Below are 8983 nucleotides of genomic sequence, written 5' to 3' on the forward strand. Positions count from 1 at the left end.
TGCTCTTCTAATAGTGACTTCAGAACGGTTGCTAGTGGGCAGCAAAGAATGCCCAATGAAATCCAGCCATCCTCTGGCGACTGGTTTGAGATCTTCTCTTTTGAGTTGATTTGGAACACCCTTCGTGCTGGTGGTCCACCTGGCTCCAGGGATACATATATCCTCTAGAATCTTATCCAGGCCCTTGTCTGTTCTCATCATTCTCCTATTGAAGGAGTCTGGATCATCTTTCAGTTGAGGTAGCTTTAAGATCTCCCTGATCTTGTCAGGGTGGGTATGAACAATCTTTCCTCTGACCAAGGTCCGATAGTCATAGATAGCAGATCCAGATAAGCTTTGCTTGTCTGTATGCCACATATTAGCATAGAACTCCTGGACCATATTCCTTCCCACTTTCGATTCAGGATTAGCTAGGATCTCCCAGTTCCTGATTCAAATTTGCTCCTGGATCTCCGGATATTCGTCTTCTTTCAGATCGAATCTAATTTCCGAGATCACTGATCTTAGACCCATTATTTTGTAATAATGGTCTGAATGTTCTTTAGTTAAGAACTTCCCTTGATTCTAAAGTGGTTTTGGAACGCTTTCTTTCTTGCCTCTTGGAGTGGGTTGTTTTCCTTTAGGAGCCATGATCTTAGTGATCACGGATAAGCACACCAAACTTAGAGGTTTACTTGTCCTCAAGCAAAAAGAAAAGAAAGGAGAGGGAGAGAAGGAGAGCTAGGTGAAATGGTGGATGGGAGGGGAGGGAGGCCGAACCCATATTTAAAGGGAGAAGGGGGTGGGTTTTCGAAAAATAGGGAGAAAGATAAGATAGAAGATATGATTTAAAATTGAAAAGATATGAAAGATATTTGAAAAAGATAGATTTGGAATTTTGAAAAAGATAGTATGGAGATTTGAAAAAGATATTGCTTAGTTGAAAAAATTTTTGAATGAAAAGAGAGAGATTTGTTTTGAAAATTTTGAAAAAGAGTTGAGTTGGATTGAAAAAAAAGGATTTGTGCTTATGGATTAAGATACATTTAATATTTTTAAAGAAGGGTTTTTAGAAATTAAGGATTTTAGAAATCAGGGTTCTTAACATGTTTATGCAAGAAATCATGAATTGAAACATGAAAATTAGGATTAAAATGAAAAATATGAAGAAAAAACAAATTTACCTCCTCCCCACCATCCTGGCGTTTGAATGCCCAAATGCTGCATGTTTTGGGCGTTCAACGCCCAAATGCTGCTTCTCCTGGGCGTTCAACGCCCAGCTGCTGCTTATTTCTGGCGTTGAACGCCAGGAAGTCCTTTGTTACTGGGCATTTTTCTGAACGCCCAGAACGCTGTAAATCTGGCGTTAAACGCCCAGAAAGAGCTTTTTTCTGGCGTTCAACGCCCAGATGGCTATCCTTATTGGCGTTCAACGCCCAGTGGATGCTTCTGTTGGGCGTTGAACGCCCAAAACAGACTTTTACTGGCGTTTTCTTGCCAGTGAGCTCTTTTTCTGTTTTACGTGTAGAATCCTTCTGTAACCCTGTGAACTTATACAATTAACTCTTTACCTTAGGATCAATGAACTTTATATAAACAAATAAAATCAAGAATAGGGCAAAATGCTTAGAGGAAGTGATGCCCCATGGCTGGGTTGCCTCCCAGCAAGCGCTTCTTTATTGTCTTTAGCTGGACCTTGCTGAGCTTTTAATCTAGCTTCAGCCTTGAGCACTCTTGCTCAACATTACCTTCAAGATAGTGCTTGATTCTCTGTCCATTAACAATGAACTTCTTATCAGAATCAATATCTTGAAGCTCCACATAACCATATGGTGATACACTTGTAATCACATATGGTCCCCTCCACCGGGACTTCAGTTTCCCGGAGAATAGCCTGAGCCTAGAGTTTAACAACAGAACCTTTTGTCCTGGTTCAAAGATTCTAGATGACAGCTTCCTGTCATGCCATTTTTTTTATTTTTCTTTATAAAGCTTGGCATTTTCGAAAGCAGTGAATCTGAATTCCTCTAGTTCATTTAGCTGGAGCAATCTTTTTTCTCCAGCTAATTTGGCATCAAAGTTTAGGAATCTGGTTGCCCAGTAGGCTTTATGTTCCAGTTCCACGGGCATGTGACATGCCTTACCATGCACAAGTTGGTATGGAGAGGTCCCTATAGGAGTCTTGAATGCTGTTCTGTATGCCCACAGAGCATCATCCAAGCTTCTTGCCCAATCCTTTCTACGCGTACTTACAGTCTGTTCTAGGATTCTTTTTAGCTCTCTATTAGAGACTTCAGCTTGTCCATTAGTCTGTGGATGATATGGAGTCACCACCTTGTGGCGAATCCCATACCGGACCATGGCAGAGTAAAGCTGTTTGTTGCAGAAGTGAGTGCCCCCATCACTGATTAGTACTCTAGGGACCCCAAACCTACTGAAGATATATTTCTGGAGAAACTTCAGCACTGTTTTAGTATCATTGGTGGGTGCGGCAACGGCCTCTACCCATTTTGATACATAGTCAACAGCCACCAGAATATAAGTGTTTGAGTATGATGGTGGAAAAGGTCCCATGAAGTCAATTCCCCATACGTCAAACAACTCAATCTCCAAGATTCCTTATTGAGGCATGGCATAACCATGAGGCAGATTACCAGCTCTTTGGCAACTGTCACAGTTACGTACGAACTCTCGGGAATCTTTATAGAGTGTGGGCCAATAGAAGCCACATTGGAGGACCTTGGTGGCTGTTCGCTCACCTCCGAAATGGCCTCCATATTGTGATCCATGGCGATGCCATAGGATCCTCTGTGCTTCTTCTCTAGGCACACATCTCCAGATTATTCCGTCTGCACATCTCTTAAAGAGATAGGGTTCATCCCACAAGTAGTACTTTGCATCAGTAACTAATTTTTTCTTTTGTTGCCTGTTATACTCTTTGGGTATGAACCTTGCAGCTTTATAGTTTGCAATGTCTGCAAACCATGGTGTTTCCTGAATGGCAAATAAATGCTCATCCGGAAAAGTCTCAGAGATCTCAGGAGAGGGGAGGGACGTCCCTTCTACCGGCTCTATCCGGGACAGATGATCAGCCACTTGGTTCTCTGTCCCTTTTCCGTCTCTTATTTCTATATCAAACTCTTGCAGAAGCAACACCCATCTTATGAGCCTGGGTTTTGAATCCTGCTTTGTGAGTAGATATTTGAGAGCAGCATCGTCAGTATACACAATCACCTTTGATCCTACCAAGTATGATCTAAACTTGTCAATGGCATAAACCACTGCAAGCAATTCTTTTTCTGTGGTTGTGTAATTTTTCTGGGCATCATTTAAAATGCGGCTAGCATAATAAATGACGTGCAGAAGCTTGTCATGCCTCTGCCCCAGCATTGCACCAATGGCGTGATCACTGGCATCACACATTAGCTCAAATGGTAATGTCCAGTTTGGTGCAGAAATAACTGGTGCTGTGACCAGCTTGGCTTTCAGCGTTTCAAACGCCTGCAGACACTCTGTGTCAAACATAAATGGTGTGTCAGCAGCTAGCAGATTGCTCAGAGGTTTTGCAATTTTTGAAAAATCCTTTATAAACCTCCTATAGAATCCTGCATGCCCCAGAAAGCTTCTGATTGCCTTAACATTGGCAGGTGGTGGTAATTTTTCAATTACCTCTATTTTTGCTTGATCCACCTCTATTCCCTTGTTTGAAATTTTATGCCCAAGGACAATCCCTTCAGTCACCATAAAGTGACATTTTTCCCAGTTTAAAACCAGGTTGGTCTCTTGGCATCTTTTCAGAACTAGTTTCAGGTGATCAAGACAGGAGCTGAATGAGTCTCCATATACTGAGAAGTCATCCATAAAGACTTCCAAAAATTTTTCCACCATATCAGAGAAAATAGAGAGCATGCATCTCTGGAAGGTTGTAGGCGCATTACATAGCCCAAATGGCATCCTTCTATAAGCAAACACTCCAGATGGACATGTGAATGCTGTTTTCTCTTGATCCTGTGGATCTACTGCAATCTAGTTATAGCCTGAGTAGCCATCCAAAAAGCAGTAATAATCATGACCTGCTAGTCTTTCTAGCATCTGGTCTATGAATGGTAAAGGAAAATGATCCTTTCTGGTGGCTGTATTGACTCTTCTGTAGTCAATACACATGCGCCACCCTGTAACTGTTCTTGTAGGAACCAGTTCATTCTTTTCATTATGAACCACTGTCATTTCTCCTTTTTTGGGGACAACTTGAACAGGGCTCACCCAGGGGCTATCAGAAATAGGATAAATAATCCCAGCCTCCAGTAATTTGGTGACCACTTTCTGCACCACTTCCTTCATGGCTGGATTTAGCCGCCTCTGTGGTTGAACCACTGGTTTACCATTATCCTCTAATAAGATTTTGTGCATGCATCTAGCTGGGCTTATGCCCTTAAGGTCACCTATTGACCACCCAAGAGCTGTCTTGTGTGTCCTTAGCACTTGAATAAGTGCTTCCTCTTACTGTGGATTTAAAGCAGAGCTTATGATCACTGGAAAAGTGTCACCTTCTCCCAGAAATGCATATTTCAGGGATGGTGGTAATGGTTTGAGCTCGGGTTTAGGAGGTTTTTCCTCTTCCAGAGGAAATTTCAGAGGCTCTTTCATTTCCTCTTAATCCTCCAAATCAGGCTGAGCATCTTTGAAAATGTCTTCCAACTCTGATTCGAGACTCACAGCCATGTTGATCTCTTCCACCAAAGTGTCAATAAGATCAACTTTCATGCAGTCTTTTGATGTGTCTGGATGCTGCATGGCTTTGACAGCATTCAACTTAAACTCATCATCATTGACTCTCAGGGTTATTTCCCCCTATTGGACATCAATGAGAGTTCGTCCAGTTGCTAGGAAGGGTCTTCCTAGAATGAGAGTAGCACTCTTGTGCTCCTCCATTTCCAGCACTACAAAGTCAGTGGGAAAGGCGAATGGCCCAACTCTGACAATCATGTCTTCGATCACGCCTGATGGGTATTTAAATGAGCCATCAGCAAGTTGGAGACATATCCGGGTTGGTTTAACTTCTTCAGTTAAACCAAGCTTTCTGATAGTGGATGCAGGTATTAGGTTGATGCTTGCCCCAAGATCACATAAAGCTCTCTTGGTGCAATTACCTTCTAATGTGCATAGTATCAGAAAGCTCCCAGGGTCTTTAAGCTTTTCAGGAAAGCTTTTCAGAATGACTGCACTACATTCTTCGATGAGGAGAACTCTTTCAGTTTCTCTCCAATCCTTCTTATGACTCAAGATCTCTTTCATGAACTTGGCATAAGAAGGTATTTGCTCAAGTGCCTCTGTAAATGAAATCTTTATTTCAAGAGTCCTGAGATAATCTGCAAAGCGAGCAAATTGCTTATCCTGCTCCTCTTGGCGGAGTTTTTGAGGATAAGGTATCTTGGCTTTATATTCCTCAACCTTAGTTGCTATAAGTTTATTTCCTACAGAAGTGGTTGAAGAAGCCTTTTTAGATGGGTTGTTATCAGCACTTGTGTGTGTCTGATCCCTCACTGGCAATTGAGTGCCAGAGTTAGAAGCTAGAGTGACGTTAGACGCCAGCTCCTCATCTGTTCCTGGCGTTTGAACGCCAGAACTGTGCTTCTTTTGGGCGTTCAACGCCAGATCCTTGCTTATTTCTGGCGTTGAACGCCAGTCCCAAGCATGGTCTGGGCGTTCAGCGCCAGCCTTCCACCCAACTTCTGGCGTTTTAGCGCCAGAATTATTTTTCCCTGGGCTCTTACTGTCCTCAGATGGATTTTGGGTGGTTTGCTCATTTCTTGGTTTCCTGCTGCTTTGAAGTAGGGTAGTTAGTGCTTTCCCACTTCTTAGTTGAACTGCTTGGCATTCTTCTGTTATTTGTTTTGACAACTATTGCCTTGTTTGCTTTAATTGTACTTCCATGTTTATATTAGCCATCCTTGTCTCTTGTAGTTTATCCTTGAATTCAGCTAATTGCTTTGTTAGAAAATCCAATTGCTAATTGAATTCAGCAGCTTGCTCTGCAGGACTGAGTTCAGCAGTTACTGTTTTAGCCTCTTCTTTCATGGAAGGGTCACTGCTTAAGTACAGATGCTGATTTCTAGCAACTGTATCAATGAGCTCTTGAGCTTCTTCAATTGTCTTTCTCATGTGGATAGATCCACCAGCTGAGCAATCTAAAGAGATCTGAGCTCTTTCTGTAAGCCCATAATAGAAGATGTCTAACTGAACCCACTCTGAAAATATTTCAGAGGGGTATTTTCGTAGCATCTCTCTGTATCTCTCCCAAGCATCATAAAGAGATTCATTATCTCCTTGTTTAAAGCCTTGGATGTCCAGTCTTAGTTGTGTCATCCGTTTTGGAGGAAAGTATTGATTCAGGAAATTTTTGTCTTTTGGGTCAAAGTCTTTTATTTTCTTTTCAAAAATTTTTCAAAAATAGTTTTTCTATTAAATCTCGTGCCAAACTTTAAGTTTGGTGTTTTCTTGTTGGTTTTCCTTTGTTTTTCGAAAATTTCATTTTGGTTTTCTAAAAATTTTAAGTTTGGTGTTCTTTCTTCATGTTCTTGTATTATTGTGAGTCTTCAAAGTGTTCTTGAGTTTTCCTTGTGTCTTGATCTTAAAATTTTTAAGTTTGGTGTTCCTTGGTGTTTTCCCTCCAAAATTTTCGAAAACAAGGAGCATTAGATCTAAAAATTTTAAATCTTATGCCAAAAACTTGGTGCACGAAATTGTGATCTCTAGTAATGGCTCTAAAAACTTGGTACTCTAATCTCAATTCATAATTTGTCACAACTTCGATACAACTAACCAGCAAGTGCACTGGGTCGTCCAAGTAATAAACCTTACGTGAGTAAGGGTCGATCCTACGGAGATTGTCGGCTTGAAGCAAGCTATGGTCACCTTGTAAATCTCAGTCAGGCGGATATAAAATAGTTATGGAGTTTTCGAAAATAAATAATAAAAGAAGGATAGAAATACTTATGTAAATCATTGGTGAGAATTTCAGATAAGCGCATAGAGATGCGTTCATTCCTATGAACCTCTGCTTTCCTGCTGCCTTCATCCAATCAATCCTACTCCTTTCCATGGCTGGCTTTATGTAAGGGCATCACCGTTGACAATGGCTACATCCCATCCTCTTGTGAAAATGATCCAAATGCTCTGTCATAGCATGGCTAATCGTCTGAGATTCTCGATCATGCTGGAATAGGATTCACCCACTTTTTGCGTCTGTCACTACGCCCAGCACTCGCGAGTTTGAAGCTCGTCACAGTCATTCAATCCCAGAGTCCTACTCGGAATACCACAGACAAGGTTTTTGAAAAATTTTTCAGAATAAAACAAAAAGAAAATTACCTAATCTGAGCAACAAGATGAACCGTCAGTTGTCCAAACTCGAACAATCCCCGGCAACTGCACCAAAAACTTGGTGCACGAAAATTACTTCACACTATGTAATTCTGCACAACTAACCAGCAAGTGCACTGGGTCGTCCAAGTAATACCTTACGTGAGTAAGGGTCGATCCTACGGAGATTGTTGGCCTGAAGCAAGCTATGGTTATCTTGCAACTCTTAGTCAGGATATTAATTAGTGGCTATCAATTGACTTGCAAATGAACAAGAGAGCATGAATTAAAGGTTACTTGTTATGCAGTAAATGAGAATATGTTGGAGTTTTGGAGATGCTTTGCCTTTTGAATCTCTGCTTTCTCTCTATCTTCTTCTTCACGCACGCACGTCCCTCCTATGGCAAGTTGTGCGTTGGAGGATCACCGTTGTCAATGGCTACCATCCTTCCTTTCAGTGAAAATGGTCCAAGTGCGCTGTCACCGCACGGCTAATCATCTGTAGGTTCTCGATCATACCGGAATAGGATTCGCTATCCTTTTGCGTCTGTCACTACGCCCAGCACTCGCGAGTTTGAAGCTCGTCACAGTCATCCAATCCCAGAATCCTACTAGGAATACCACAGACAAGGTTTAGACTTTCCGGATTCTCAAGGATGCTGCCAATGGATTCTAGCTTATACCACGGAGATTCCGATTAAGGAATCTAAGAGATACTCATTCAATCTAATGTAGAATGGAGGTGGTTGTCAGGCACACGTTCATAGGTTGAGAATGGTGATGAGTGTCACGGATCATCACATTCATCATAATAAGGCACAAATGAATATCTTAGATAGGAACTAACATGATTGAATAGAAAACAGAAATACTGGCATTAACTCATCGAGGCACAGCAGAGCTCCTCACCCCCAACAATGGAGTTTAGAGACTCATGCCGTCAAAAGGTACAAAGTTTAGATCTAAAATGTCATGAGATACAAAATAAATCTCTAAAAGTTGTTTAAATACTAAACTAGTAACCTAGGTTTACAGAAAATGAGTAAACTATGATAGATGGTGCAGAAATTCACTTCTGGGGCCCACTTGGTGTGTGCTGGGGCTGAGACTAAAGCTTCTCACGTACATAGGGCTGTTTTGGGCGTTCAACGCCAGCTTTGGATCCATTTCTGGCGTTGAACTCCAACTTTTGGCTTGTTTCTAGCGCTGGACGCCAGACTGCAGCATGGAACTGGCGTTGAATGCCAGTTTACGTCATCTATCCTTGAGCAAAGTATAGACTATTATATATTGCTGGAAAGCCCTGGATGTCTACGTTCCAACGCAATTGAAAGCGCGCCATTTAGACTCCTGTAGGTCCAGAAATTCCATTTTGAGTGCAGAGAGGTCAGAATCCAACAGCATCAGCAGTCCTTTTTCAGCCTGAATCAGATTTTTGCTCGGCTCCCTCAATTTCAGCCAGAAAATACCTAAAATTACAGAAAAGCACACAAATTCATAGTAAAGTCCAGAAATATGAATTTTTCCTAGAAACTAATGAGAATAAACTAAAAACTAACTAAAATATACTAAAATCTATATGAAATTAACCCCAAAAAGCATATAAAATACCCGCTCATCACACGGCCTCTGGCCCAAAATA

The sequence above is a fragment of the Arachis ipaensis genome, chromosome B5 (genome assembly GCF_059453495.1).
Source record: "Arachis ipaensis isolate K30076 ecotype BB chromosome B5, ASM5945349v1, whole genome shotgun sequence".
NCBI lineage: Eukaryota > Viridiplantae > Streptophyta > Magnoliopsida > Fabales > Fabaceae > Arachis > Arachis ipaensis.